This window comes from Sceloporus occidentalis, unplaced genomic scaffold (genome assembly GCF_023333645.1).
Source record: "Sceloporus occidentalis isolate IW3139 unplaced genomic scaffold, rSceOcc1.0.p SCAF_4, whole genome shotgun sequence".
Classification (NCBI taxonomy): domain Eukaryota; kingdom Metazoa; phylum Chordata; class Lepidosauria; order Squamata; family Phrynosomatidae; genus Sceloporus; species Sceloporus occidentalis.
The window spans coordinates 128,604,649-128,619,964 of NW_028316984.1; positions in this window are offsets into that span (position 1 = coordinate 128,604,649).

A 15,316-nucleotide genomic window follows, 5' to 3' on the forward strand; every position below is an offset into this window, starting at 1 on the left:
GTGCTCCCCGAACACCTCCCCCCTCCTCTTCTCGTCAGCAAGGCAAGCTGGCTGGAACTCTTTTATTGATGTTTTTAATTGAATGTATTTTTATTTTTATTGTATTATTGTACTATATTGTTAATATGTTGTACACCGCCCTGATTCTTAGAAGGGCGGTATATAAATAAAGCTTTTATTTATTATTTATTATTTAAAAATTTCTGTTCTTCCATTTTTGAATAATTAAACAACATTAGCTCTGATTTATTCCAATTAACTCGTAATCCTGTCATTTCTCCAAACTCCTTTAAATGATTTTTCACATTATTCATTTTTTCCAAGGGATCTCTAATTGTTAATAAGGTATCATCTGCAAATAAACTTATCTTATTCAATTTTCTCATCCCAATTCCTTCCAAATTTTCATCCTCCCTAATAATGTTTGCTAATATTTCAATAATTATTGCAAATAAAACTGGGGAAAGAGGGCATCCTTGCCTTGTACCTCTAGAAATTGAGATTTGTTCTGTTTTTCCATCATTTATTGTTACTACTGCTGTATTATTTAAATATAACTGATCTACCAATCCTCTAAACTTTTCTCCCATATCTAATTTCTTTAACATTGTTTTTAATGCTGGCCATTCCACACAATCAAAAGCTTTATAAATATCTAATGCCATTATTCCTGCTTTCTGATTTTTTTCCTATTATATTTATTTTATTCAATACTCTTCCTATTAAATTTGACATTTGACTTTCTTGCACAAATCCACATTGATCATTTTGAATATATTTATATATAAACTTATTCATTCTTTTTGCCATTATGGCTGTTAATATTTTAGCGTCCTGATTTATAAGGGATATAGGTCTGTATGAGCCTGGGTCTGACAAATCTTTATCCGGTTTTGGAATCAATATTATCATTGAATGGTCCCATGATGGTGGGATCCTTTCTCCATTTAAAATTTTATTGTATAATACTTCTAATTTAGGTATTAAAACCTTTTTAAAAGTTTTATAATATTCTGGCCCCAATCCATCCATTCCTGGTGGTTTCCCTCCTTTTATCTATCACTTCTTCTATTTCTTTTTTTGAAACCAGTTGTTCCATTATTTCTTTGTCCTCTTCCTCTATTTTTATTCTCCAGTATTTCTGTATATATTCCTCAATTTTATCCATTGAACTGTCCCCTGCTGTATATAGGTCTTTATAGTATTCTTCAAATATCCTTATCTTTTCTTTCATCAACATACATTTATCCCTGTTTTATCCTTTATAAACCCTATCAAATTTTTCTCTTTCTTCTTTTGTGTTAATCTTGCTAACATTTTTGAATTTTTATTACTATATTCAAAAAACTCCCTCCGTAAATATATCAAAGTTTTCTGGATCTGATCTATCTCTATCTTCTCTAATTCCTTTCTTTTTGCTTGTAATTTTATATATATGTGTGTATATATATATATATATATATATATATATATATATATATATATTTCTATTCTTTATATAATCATTATTTAATTTTTCAATTTCCGTTTCCAGTTTAATTTTCCTCTCTTCCTTTTGTTTCCTTACCTTGCATGTTTCCCTAATACAAATCCCTCTTGCCACCACTTTCATAGTATCCCATAATAAAGCTTGAGAAATCTCTCTGTTATTAATATCCCATATAATCTGCCATTCTTCCTCTATTTTGTTCACTATTTCTTTGTTATTAAGTATTCTGGTGTCTAACCTCCATCTTTTTGCTTCTCTGTAATCTTTTTTAATTATGAAATCCATATTTACTATTGCATGATCTGTAATTTTTATCCCTTTGATTTCAGTATTTAATATCTTTGACACCATAGTTTTAGATACAAAAATGAAATCTATTCTAGAATAATTTTTATGGACTGCTGAATAGTAAGTATAATTCTTTTCATCTCCTTTAATCAATCTCCATACATCTTTTAATTCTTTCCTATTCATTATCTTGTTCAAAGGTATAATCTTATTCAACCTATCCCTTATTATTGGATCTGATTTATCTTTACACTTATCCATAACCATATTGAAATCTCCTGCCAGAATTGTGTAATCTCCCTGCATATCCTCCATTTCCTTAAATACCTTTTCATAAAATTCCATTTGATTTACATTTGGAGCATACACATTTACCAACAAGTATTTTTCTCCCCCATAACTCCTTGCACCAATACAAATCTTCCTTTTTCATCTGTCTTAACTTTTAATATATCAAACCCACATTTCTTAGATATTAAGGTTGCTACTCCTCTTGCTTTAGAAGTACCATATGCTTTTTCATATGTGGCAACCCAGTTCATCTTCTTTTCCGACGATCCTGATTTTGCTTGGTGTGTTTCCTGAATAAAAAATACATCTGCTTTCTGTTTTTTCATTAATGGTTCAATCCTTTTCCTTTTAATTACAGACCCCAGTCCTTTCACATTTAATGTTGCTATCCTTATTTTGTTATGCATGTTGCTATTCTACATCTTCTAACTTGGCTCTTCAGTGCGCTACCCCTACATCCATTTCCCCCCCTCCCTTCCTCCCTCTCCCCATCTCCCTCCCGTCCCTCCCCCCTTCCCCATTTGACCCAACTATTCCTTCTTCCCTTCCTCCATCCCCAAGGTCTCAGACCTCACCCATGGCTTCTATTAGCCCTCCAGGAGGCGGGGGGGGGGGGGGGGAAGAGAAAGAAGCCATCTCTCCCGATGTGTGGTCCAATTTTTCCTCCTGATTGTTTATTAGTGATCTCTCCTGTCATGTCCTTTCAAAAGGAAAGAAGGGGAAAAAAGAAAAAAAAAGAAAATATAGAGTAAAAGAAAAGTCAAGGTCTTTGTCCTTATTTTCTATAATTCCTTGGCTCCTCCAGCTGCACCCTTGTCACTCTCTTCTCCTTGCTTGGCCAGATCCAGTTGCTCCAACAGCTCTAATCCTTGCTTCATGGAAAAAATCTTGTGATGCTTTCCTTTCCATTGAAATTTCAAAAACACAGGATAGCCCCAACTGTATCTTATTCCATTTTTTTGTAGAACTGCAATGCAAGGCTTATTGCCTCTTCTCCAACTAATAGTCTCTGGACATAAATCATTATAAATTTCAATTGCAGTGGTTCCATATTTCAGTCCTCCTGAGAGTTTCCTGATTTCTTTCATTAACTGATCTTTCTTATGAAAACTTGTTATTTTCATGATTACATCTCTAGGGGCCAAACCCCTTTTAGCTGTTGATGCTCTGTGTAGTCGTTCCACTTCCTCATCTGCCCAGGTCATTTGAGGGACCTTTGTATGGCTTTGTAGCCATTTAAGAATTTCTATTTTTAATAATCTGGATGTTTCATTTGGCAACTCAGGAAAGCCATGAATACGAATATTGTTCCTTCTGTTACGGTCCTGCAAGTCAATAATTTTCCTTTCCAGCTGGTCCAATCTTGTTGAATGTTCCAAAGTTATTTTTTGCTGATCTTTCTGTTCACTTTGCATTAATTGTACTTGTTCAGTCTCTCTTCTAATAATCTGAAAAGATTTATTCATTTCATCCATAATTGTCTTAGTTATAGTATGTGATAAAATAGTATTATTTTTAATTATCAGCTCATTCATGGTCTCAAAACCTTTGTTTTGGTTTTCAATGAGAGTTTTTTCTAACCATATCTTTATTTCTTCTTCTTTTGGCTCTGTTCCCGGAACTTCGCCATGTTGTTTGGGTCTAGCTCCATTTTCCCCCACCATCTCCATAGACATTGTCTTTCTCATCTCTTTATTACAAGTTCCAAGCTTCTCTTGTGAACTTATTCTTTGTAAACGACTATAAGCCTTGTCAGAAGGGTGTTGTTTGGACTCTCTTTTCTAGTTTATCACTGTTTGTTTAAGTTCTCTTTTTTCTTTTGGCTTTTGGACATCTACCAGCAATCCTGGCATCCGCTCGGCTGACAAACCTCTAGCCGGCAATGCTGTATACAAGATTGCTGTTTATTTCTCTTCCTTCCATTTAAAACTTTAATTAGACAGCACTTTACTTTAATTTACAGTGCTTCATAAATAAAGGTTAATAATAATAATAATAATAATAATAATAATAATAATAATTAGACAGTTCCAATCTGCTCTCTTCCCTTTCCGATATATTTATTTGCAGTTACTCACAGTTTTTTTCCCCATTAGGAGAGATTCTTTAGCTTTTGGGCTTTTGCTTTCAGAAGCGGACGATCTTAGCTGCTCACACCATCGCTCGTGGCTCCTCCCCCCATTGTTGAATAGTTCTAAAATAACTATAAATAAAAGAGGTGACAGGGGAATCCTTGCCTAAATTTGAAAGAGTGCAGGAAAACTTTCTATTTTCAAACTTATCAATTATTTATAATAGTAAAACCTTTATGGTTTAGAACAAAGGATTAAAGAAGTTTATCTGGCAAGTAAAGAATCCGAGAACCAGATGGAAAACTCCAATTGAGGGGGGGAAGGTGGCTGTGGCTTCCCCAGTTTGGAATTATACTATCAAGCCAGTGCCTTAACCTGGCGACAAGACTAGATAAGGCTCAATAATAAAAGAGGATTTACGAAATGAGGGATATACATGTAATTGGTTCGCATATAGACAGCTTAGGGAAAGGTTACTAATGGATAATAAAAAAAATGGTATAGGATTGGCAGAAATTCAATTCGCAAATATTATAAAAGACCCCCCCAAAAAATTTCAAAATTATATAGTTTGATTCGAAATTATGAATTAGAAGATGAAATAATAAAAGAATATATGATTAAATGGGCAGTAGACTTGAAAGACACTATACAACTGGAGCACTGGGAGAAATTATGTCAAACGTATTTTGGCTGGAAAGCCTTAATCTTGATGGGGCTTAATGGCAGTTGAAGGCCTGGTACATATGGCACCCTTGTCACATGATAGGGGTTGGCTGAGGGCAGAGCACCCCCACACCCCACAATCCTTGCATGTGATGAGGGCGTAACAAGGGCGGAGCCCTGTATATATGGGCCACTGCCATTGTTACGTAAGTGCCGTGCGGCATCTGTATGGCACCGCACAGCACTTACATAATGAGTGTGCCAGTGGCACACTTGTTATACCGCTGTGACAGCTTCAAAAGAACCTGTTTTTTGCAGGTTCTTTTTCTGCCGGTGGGAAGCCTCGCGGTTTGGTGGCTGAGGATTCCCTCTGGCAGAAAAACAGGCACTGGCTGGCTGTCCTTTTTGGGCGGTCTGTATTACACCAATACATCTAATGGCCAGAGCACAGGTGCAGGAAAAAGCTGCTCAATCTTGCATTTTCTGAAAGTGTGTTGAAACCCCACTGTCTGCACAGCCTATTCTGAAGGCAAGCCAAACTGTCCATATGGCGCGGCATTAACATGTGCTGTGTTGTTGTTTTTATTGCCTCCCCACCCTGCATGAGCATTGTCACACAAACACACTACCTGTGACGTTCAATTACCTGCCACATTTGCCCAGATGCTATACCAGGGGTAGGCAACCTTTTTGAGCCGGGGGCCAGGTTGCTGTCCCTCAGACAACTGGGGGGCTGAAGCCGGGGGTGGAGATTCCACCCTCCGGGGGCGGAGCTGCATAACAGGGGTGGAGCGTCCACCCCCGGGGTGGAGCCGCATGCTGGGGGTGGGGCTTCCACCCTCCAGGGCAGAGCCACATAACAGGGGTGGAGCTTCCACTCTCCAGGGGCGGAGCTTCCACAGAAGCATCATCATCATCATCATCATCACCACCTCCACTGCTATCATTGTTAATAAATGCACCAGAAATACACAGAAATGCACTTTGGAAAGTCACACTCCTCCTCTTTCTCATTGAGAGGGGATTTTGCACATAGAACACCAAGGGCAAGTGATAATAATAATAATAATAATAATAATAATAATAATAATAATAATAATCAGTTACAAGCATGGAAACTACTAAAATGCAATTCAAAATCAAAGGCAGGAAACATGCACGCTTTCAACCCAGAAAAGCCACAAAGTACTACTGGGTGGGCATTTTGCAAAGAACACTAGGGCAATTAAATAATAATATTAATATTAAAGTTACAGGCATGGAGATTACTAAAATGCAATTCAAAATAAAAGGCAGCAAGCAAAGAAAAGCCACAAAGTACTACTGGGAGGGCATTTTGCAAAGAACACCAGGGCAATTAAATAATAATATTAATATTAAAGTTACAGGCATGGAGATTACTAAAATGCAATTCAAAATAAAAGGCAGCAAGCAAAGAAAAGCCACAAAGTACTACTGGGAGGGCATTTTGCAAAGAACACCCACCTAACCCCCTCCCCCAATGAACCAACCTGTGGCTGCAGCTGCTGCTCTGGCTCCGTTTCTCCCTGGCTTTGCCCTCCTTCTGCTGCCTCCTCCTCCTCCTTTCCCTGCTCTTGGGAGGAGGAGGGCGGAGGGCGAGGTGGAGCCTGCTGCAGGCCCACTGCAGCCCCTGGAGCCCTGTTGGAGTGCTCTAGGGGCTGCAACGGGCCTGCTACATGGGCGCCGCCATTTTGTTTTTCAAAATGGCGGCGAAATCTCGTGCGACCTTTGCCATCCTGAGGTCTCGCAAGATTTCGGCCTCCATTTTGAAAAACAAAATGGCGCCCGGAGCGGCAAAAAAACAGGGGAAATCGGTGACAATCGGCGGCAGGAGTGCTCGGGGGCCGCTTGGAAGGCCTTGGCGGGCCGGATGCGGCCCGCGGGCCGCAGGTTGCCTACCCCTGTGCTATACCATTGCATGCCTGTTCCTTTGATCACTCACACAGTGAGGTGTACTAAACATCACCAGTACAGGGTATCGGTGCATTGGTGTGCCAAGTTATATTTTGGTAAAGCACCATTATGGAGCCCATCCATATGTCCCCTTCATCCCATGTCACCCTGTTGGACTGGCTGGTTTGTGTATGGAGATTATCACATATGGATATAAAGTGCGAGAAAAACAGATTGGTCACGTTGTGATCATGCAATCATGCAAAGATTTTCACACAACATAGTGCTCATTCCATACTTCTCCTGTAAATAACTGATAATGATCCTAGAACTTTTTATTAACAGGCAAACTCCATGAATGGTTTCCTGATATCACTTCATTCGCACTATTGTGAAGATGCAGAAGCAATAACAATCCATTTGTGCAATTGTGGAACAATCCAGGACCTTTTCCCAGACTGCATTTCAGTACAGGCAATTCATTCTCATTCCTAGGATTGTTTTTTGAGTAGATGTATGTCTTTTTTTTTTTTTTTTAGGTGTAGGTCACAATTTTCTTTGAACTGGGTAAAAACAATGTTGTGAAATGTAGAATTTTTATTTTGTTCTGTTTGGGAGGGAACTATGATTTTCACACATGAGCAGTACACAAATGTGCGATGTTCAATCACGATACAGTAATGATACATGAATGGGATCTGTTTTTGTATGCAGAACGCAATTCAATTTCTCTTTTGTTTTTATAGTGCTCTGCTTTCATTATCTTCAAATAGCGCAATTGTGGTGGAATTGGCCCTAGTGTGATCATCTCTTATCTTGTAATTATATCCATTGAAGTTGTCACACTTTCCCTAATTTGCTTTGCTTCAGGTCCATGCTAAAGATGCACATTTTCTTTGTGAAATCAGACTATCCTGGGCCAAGTGCTAGTCAACATCTTTATCAATGACTTGGATAACAGAATTGGGAGCATACTTATCAAATTTGCAGATGACACCAAATTAGGAGGAATAGCTAATACCCAAGAGGACATGATCAAAATTCAAAATAACTTGAATAGACTAGAAAGCTGGGCCAGGGCTAACAAAATGAAATTCAATATGGAGAAATGTAAGGTACTGCACTTAGGGCGGAAAAACAAAATGCATAGATATAGGATGGGGGGCACCTGGCTGAATGAGACTACATGTGAAAGGGAACTAGGAGTCCAAGTAGACCATAAATTGAACATGAGTGAACAGTGCGATGTGGCAGCTAAAAAGGCCTATGAGATTTTAGGCTGCATCAATAGAAGTATAGTGTCTAGATCAAGGGAAATAATAATGCCACTCTATTCTGCTTTGGTCAGGCCCCACCTGGAATACTGTGTCTAGTTCTGGGCACCACAATTCAAAAAGGATGTGGAGAAACTGGAGCGTGTAAAGTTGAAGGCTTTCATGACCGGCATCCATAGTTTTTTGTGGGTTTTTCAGGCTGTGTGGCCATGTTCTCGCAGAGTTTCTTTCTGACGTTTTGCCAGTGTCTGTGGCTGGCATCTTCAGAGAATGCATTCCCAGGCTCACACAGTATATATACACCCAATTTTTCCAGGCAAAGCATTCTCTGAAGATGCCAGCCAAAGATGCTGGTGAAACGTCAGAAATAAACTCTGCTAGAACATGGCCACATAGCCTGAAAAACCCACAAATAACAACTGGAGTGTGTCCAAAGGAGGGCGACTAAATTGGTGAAGGGTCTGGAAACCATGCCCTATGAGGAACGCCTTAGGGAGCTGGGGATGTTTAGTCTGGAGAAGAGAAGTTTAACTTAAGAGGTGATATGATAGCCCTGTTTAAATACTTGAAGGGATGTCATATTGAGGAGGGAGCAAACTTGTTTTCTGCTGCTCCCGAGAATAGGACACAGAACAATGGATACAAACTGCAGGAAAAGACATTCTACCTAAACATTGGGAGGGACTTCCCGACAGTAAGGGCTGTTCAACAGTGAAACACACTTCCTCAGAGAGTGGTGGAGTCTCTCTCCTTGAAGGTATTTAAATAGAGGCTGGATGGCCATCTGTCGGGGATGCTTTCACTGAGAGTTCCTGCATGGCAGGGGGTTGGACTGGATGGCCCTTGTGGTCTCTTCCAACTTTATGATTCTATGACGGCCTCAAATGGTGACAACAACTACTGCATATTATGTGACCAGGGTTTAGACTAAATATGCTTTCTACTCTCTTTTGCTTTGACCTGTTTCCTGCTTATAGCTTTTTTGGACAAAATAGATTTTCTAGGAGTCAAGGTGCTAAGATACTAAAAATCACAATAATACAAGTAGCACAACTAACTGGTAATACAACTACATACCACCTTGTCATTATTTCATTGGATAGTCATTTACTTTCTGATGGTGTACCTTTCTTCAGTCTCCGCTTTATGTAACATTTGTTCTCTTCCATCTCCTTCTTCTCTGCCTCTTTTTTCCTTTCGATTCTGTGTTACCATGAGCATATCCCTATATTTCAGACACATTTCTATGCAGATATATTCATCAATAATATCAGTGGCACATGGCTATTATCCAGTAATTGTGACTTGGCATCACAGCTGCAGAATGTCAGAACACCAAGTGCTACCATAAATATCTAAAAAAAAAAACCCCAAACCCCTTGAAATGAACTTGTGACAATGAGAGAAAACTTTAGAACGGATACACCAGCCAGCCTTCATAGTTTTAAAATGGCAAGATATAGTCATCTCAAGTTTGTCCCATAAATTCATCAAATTGCATTTCAGATGAAATAGTAAACTGATAATATTAATTAATTAATTAAGATAAATTCATTCTTTTATTAGACAACATTACTTATAACCTATTTAACATAAGAACAATTAAATAACACATCAGATCCAAAGAATGTCACTGCAGATAGAAGTAATGAAATAGTATATGAATAGTATATATGAAGCACATTAAAATTAAAATCTTAAAACATATTTTAAAGGGGAAAGAACATATTAAAGTAGACCAAAATTTATTTTTAGATCACAAATAGGTGATCACTAATACATCCTAACAATGGCAAATAACACATAAATTGCAAATAGTTTTAATATATTAATTATTTCCAAGTTTACATTGGTCTCTCTCTACAGAGGTAGACACCAGCTCCTTATGTGGCAGTGAGCTGAAATGTGCTCTCTATAAATGCCCCAGGACTGTCTAATGTTATCTGATACCATTAGCTTCGGCATAAGTTTGACATTGCACTTTCCAACCTGATAAACTCCCTGCATTGGGTCATTTGCTGGATCCCAGACAACCAGGACTCCAACAAGATCTCCTACCACCTTTGTCTCAATACATCAGCCAGAGAGTGTATTTCTGGGGTTTACTATTGATCTGAGCCAAAAGGCCAATCACATTTCTTTATCAGAACAATAGAGCTAAGGGGCTTGACAGACCAGAGAAAAGCACTGGCCTGTATATGTGGTGTCCCCACACCCCAAGCCCTTACTCTGCTCCCCGGTTGCCATTATGGCTTATGCCTGTCCACATGACACATGTCATGATAGCACACACTGGGCACTGTCCTGGGACTAGGCATGGAAATAGTATTTGAAAAAAAAATTTTAAAGGTTGGAAAACATGTTTTTGAATGTTGAGAAACCCTCATGAGAAGAATTCTCATCTTATGAGAATCTTGACAATTTGGGATTTATTCTGTGCAATAGAACACAGTTTTTCTGCAAAGGAATTAATTTTATGCATGGAAATATTTTCCATCCACAAAATGCTGTTTCCTGCATAGAAAATTATGTTTTCTGTGATATAGATATAGATATACACATATGCTCAAAGAAACCATGAATGAATTTTGCATACAATAAGTGCTAAACTAAGCCTTCCAAAACTGTTTAGTTCTCAAAGGCTTTCTTGCAGTGGGAGGAAAACTGCTGAAATTTGTCTTTGCTGCCTTAGAAAAGAAACGTAGAAGAATTACATCTCTACCTGGGCTCTTTGGCACTTCACAGATAGTGCACTGTTATTCAACTTTAACTGCCATGGTTGCATCCAGTGGGATCCTGTAGTTTGTAGTTTGGTGAGGTATTAGAGCCCTTTGGCTAAAAATTCCAAATACCCCTCCTTACAGGCCTAAATATACTGATAGTACGAGATCCCACCTGATCTTGGAATCTAAGCATGAACAGGCCTGGTTAGTAGTTTGCTAGATAACTAACAATGAATAAAGGGTGCTCTAGGATATATATTTTGAGGAAAGAAAAAGAAAACCATCATTGAGTCTACCTTGCCCAATAACTTCTTATAAAACTATATCAGGATTCCATAGGATGTTACCATGGCAATTAAAGTGGAAAAATAGACCCTGTATACATAGGCCAGATTACTCCAGGGGCAGCCTGGAGCTGGCCTGTCCTCCCTCCATTACTTTGAGCCTTCCGTTCTAACTCTAGGTGACTGCATGTTCATCCCACTGTGCTGCCCAGTGCCAATGTTGCCATGGTGAATCACTCGCTTTTGAAGTGAGAACAAGGTGCTCAGGATTGGTCATATGGCTGGACTCCTTGTTCTCACCTCAGAGCAAAAGACTCTTAGCAGAGGCAGTGGTGATGGGCAGTACATCAGAACATGTTTGAAAGAGCCACCTACCATCTAAATGGAAGGGTCCAAATCTTCTGGGAAGATCAGGGTGTTTTTTAGTCTGTATTAAGAGGATTATACCCTGGGTATGTCACTGAATGGGTTTGTTTTTGCCAGATTTGGGGTTCAGGCCTTATCACCAAAAGGACAAGAGAAGTGGTTCATTTGACCCATGCAGATATGGCCATAATGTTATATCTGTGAAATCTGTAGGACCTCTGGAATCTCAAGGGGTGGTGATTCATCTTTCAGATAGGTTGCAGCCCCCATCTGTACTATTATAATTTAAAAAGAGTTGTTTGGTGTTCTCATTGGACTTTGGGTCTTTTCTGATTCTGTTTGTTCCATTTAAGCACATTCCTGGCAGCTCATGTGACCCCCCCCCCCTTTGAGGGTCATAAGTGTATAAAATTGGCCCCCAACAACTGCAGTTGCCTATTCCTGATACAATCTAAAAATAATGATGTGAAATGAAATTTTTACTCAGTATCTTTATTAGTTAGCTCAAAATATTTTGAAGTATTTTCATTGTCTGGTATATTACAGTGCTGAAAATAAATTTACTTTAACTTTGAAGGCACAGATGCATTTATATTCCACAAACATTTTCTCTCAGGTGTTGACATTTTGGAAGATGACATATCAGCAAGACAGAATGTCTACAGCACAGCAGAATGTACAGAAAGTTGGAGAGATGAAATAGGATATAAATATATCTTAACAGCCTGATCCTGTGCATGTTTACTCAGCAGTAAATATACAGAACTTACTTATTAGTAAGATACTTAATGTTCTAGAGGTACAGACAATTCCAGTTTTGCAATGTTGAATATTTTCTATGACAAGAACACTATTTTTGGGAGTGCCTGCATTTCTTGAAATATCCAGCAGAGGGGGAGAAACACTTCCCTGTGGGGAGTAATTTGCATATTGAACACAATGTTTTAAATTGTGAATGTACAAGAAAAATATTGAGAACATGGTGCTGCAAAGAAATCATGTCAGAGGCACTGGAGTTAACATTGTTTTATTTGAACTGGGGCTCAGCTGAATCTCTGAGAAAGAAAATGAATGACCAGGCCATGCATGGTCAAGCCTAGAGACGTGACATGTATATTGCAAAGCTGTGGAGAACATTTAGGCTTAGTAATCAAAATGAATCACCCATGAGTCTTGAATAAATTAGCCACTTCACACAGCTATTTGGCACACTTGCTCTCAGATATCTTTTGCCAGTGCCTGGCAGAAAGGATGTTTTATTTTATTTATTGGCCTTTCTCAAGCATCCAAAAGTGACTTGTCTGAATTTTTTTAATGAATTTATCCTCAGTCTCCTGAGATAGAGCATATCTCTGTCTCTATATTTGTGTCTGAGACTGGAGGCACTCTTGTGTGTCTCAACATCTTGTGAGGTTAGGTTGGTGTGTATATGTGACAAAGCTTTCTCTATAGATGAACTTTTACTGTGGAACCACCTGCCAAGGAAAGATAGACTGACTCCATGTCTTCTGAGTTTCTGGTTGATAGCTAAAATGGTGTTGATCCACATAGCCTAAGACTGTTCTGGATGTTTTAACTGTTAATTTTAAAATTATTTTTAAAGAATATTTTTATCTGTCTCTTATTTTAAATGTTTCTATCTATTCAGTAGTTCTCTGGAGGCCCTGGTGGGCTGATATTTTATATCATTTATATAACTACACACAGACACCACAAACAGACATATATGTATCTCAAACACAAGACCATGAATCTAACAAATTACCTTATTTGTGTTTTCAAATGAGGCTTCTTGCTTGCTTCCATTCTGAACACAAATTGTGGGGTCTTTTTACTTTCTCTTGCTCAGGGCAAAAACTGGTCCTTCACACACATCAGTGATCAGTTTTTAATATGTCAGTATCTCAAGCTCTACCATTCGATAGAATGAGGTGGTTATCTCAGGGGACAGATGCTGAGAGGTGGCAGCAAAGTGTTGCATGAAAGAGCTGTATCTTCTAAGCCATACACTTGACTTCAAGTTGTGGTCCAAGGAAGAGTAAGGCCATTTAAGTGCATAGAATGGAAAGAGACAGCAACTGGCTCTGTGTTTCAGGCAAAAATGTCTTGTGATGGCCCTGCAGCCAGAGACACCTTGTATTAGCAATTTTGGAGCTGAAAGAAAAAGCCAGATCCTTTGTGGAATTCAAAATAGGAGAGCTCCAAAGGAGATAATGTTTTACCAGATATAGTTATATATCACTCTGCTGCAGTTAGAAGTGAAGTTGTGTTCGTCAAAATCCCAACCACCGCTTGGGCAGCTCATAAAAATACATTATCTTCTAGCGGTCTGGTTTTGGAAACTTTAAGGGAGAACAAGAGCTGGCAACAATTTGAAATAAGCATAAATCAGCTGGTGGCTCTGGAGTCCTCTGAATCTAGGGCTGGAGCCAATAGTAAGAGTTTGAGGATGGGGTTAGACAGAGACTAGGGGAGCAGGTACTGTATGTATATACCCTGTATCTCTGGGAGAAGACCAGAAATTTTGGCAACAATGGGAACAAAAATTAGGCAGGCTTGGGTGTTAATTTCTATTTAAATTTATTCTATTATTTATTTATTTATTTAACTACATTTTAAACATATTTTAATGTTTTAATTGGGTTGTGTTTTTTTAATGGTTAATTATCTTATTGGGCAATCACACACTCTCAGCTTTAGAGAAAGGCAATGACAATCCCTTCTGAACAAATCTTGCCAAGAAAACCCTGTGATAAGTTTTAATAAATTGCCACAAGTCAGAAGTGACTTGAAGGTATGCAACAATAAACTTCTGAATGAGACAATGTTTTAGCTGTAATTTGTTTTAATCCATACTGTGAGACAACTTGCACCCCATATTGGAAGAGAGGTGAAATAATCATTAAAAACATAAAATACTAAACACAGAGAATTGTTTGTTTTGGTGTGTCCTTTAAGGCTAGCATCCTTCACCTGGGTTATGCCAACTCATCATGGAATTGCAGCATGGATTATTCAGAAATGTGCTTGCTCTTAAGGAGAAATGGTATCTCATGATATTGAGGCATACCTTTATAAAAAATGTACACATGCCCACACAATGTTTCATCTTCTCTCAAGGGTGAAAGAGCACTCCTTTGCCCCCACCCCCCAATTTTGTGTGGTTTGACAACCAACCAACCAACCAAATAAATAAGTTTTTTTTAAAAAAAAAAGTTTCATGAGGGGAAAATGGGTGCTATTTGGTTCAGGTCCAGGCTATTTGGAGATTGTGAAGTCGAAGGCTTTCATGGCTGGCATCCATAGTTTTTTGTGGGTTTTACAGGCTATGTGGCCATGTTCTAGAAGAGTTTATTCCTGATGTTTCTCCAGCATCTGTGGCTGGCATCTTCAGAGAGATGCCAGCCACAGATGCTGTCGAAACGTCAGGAAGGTACTCTTCTAGAATATGGCCACATAGCCTGAAAAACCCACAAAAAACTATTTGGAGATTGTTTCACCCTGTATGACTTTGCCTGGGCCCTGAGATCTTCAGGAGAGGCCCTTTTCTCAGTTCACCAAGGTCACAGTCATGGTTGATTGGGATGTGATAGTGCCTTCTTAGGCCCAAAACAGACAGGGGCATCTTCTGGCTGCTCCAGGGGCATGCTGGCTTCCCACGGACGAAATGTGGATATAAATAGCAGCAGCAACAACTTTAGGCAAAAAAACAACATCACATGACATATGCATGCATATTAAGTCATATTACATATGACTTTTAATGACATATGCATGCATACTAAGTCATGTTCCATGTGAAGGGGGAATTATTCATCATAGTCAAAAATAAGTATTCTCTTGATAGTGGTAGAAGAGGAGTTTCGCATACTGAGACATTTCACATTTCAATTTCACATTTCAATTGCACAACATCACCCATTCACTGACATGTTGGCATTTATGCTCC